The 447-nt window shown below is 18.3% G+C and overlaps 1 protein-coding gene across 1 annotated transcript in view; it reads right to left on the reverse strand.

Annotated features, from left to right (window-relative positions):
• The window catches only part of sox6 (SRY-box transcription factor 6), a 136940-nt gene that overhangs the window by 97898 nt on the left and 38595 nt on the right, over positions 1-447 (reverse strand). The window lies entirely within an intron of this gene.

Genomic DNA, 447 nt, shown 5'->3' on the forward strand with positions numbered 1-447 from the left:
ATACATACATACATACATATACATATATATACATACATACATACATACACATATATATACATACATACATACATACACATATATATACATACACATATATATACATACATATACATATATATACATACACATATATATATATACATATACATATATATACATACACATACATATACATATATATACATATACATATATATACATACATACACATACATACACATATATATACATACATACATACACATATATATACATACATACACATATATATACATACATATATATACACATATACATACATACATATACACATATACATACATACATATACACATATATATACATACATATATATACACATATATATACATACATATATACACATATATATACATACATATATACACATATATATACATACATATATATACACATATATATACA

This window comes from Anarrhichthys ocellatus, unplaced genomic scaffold, assembly GCF_004355925.1.
Source record: "Anarrhichthys ocellatus isolate YVR2014 unplaced genomic scaffold, GSC_Weel_1.0 scaffold6, whole genome shotgun sequence".
In the NCBI taxonomy this organism is placed as follows: Eukaryota; Metazoa; Chordata; class Actinopteri; order Perciformes; family Anarhichadidae; genus Anarrhichthys; species Anarrhichthys ocellatus.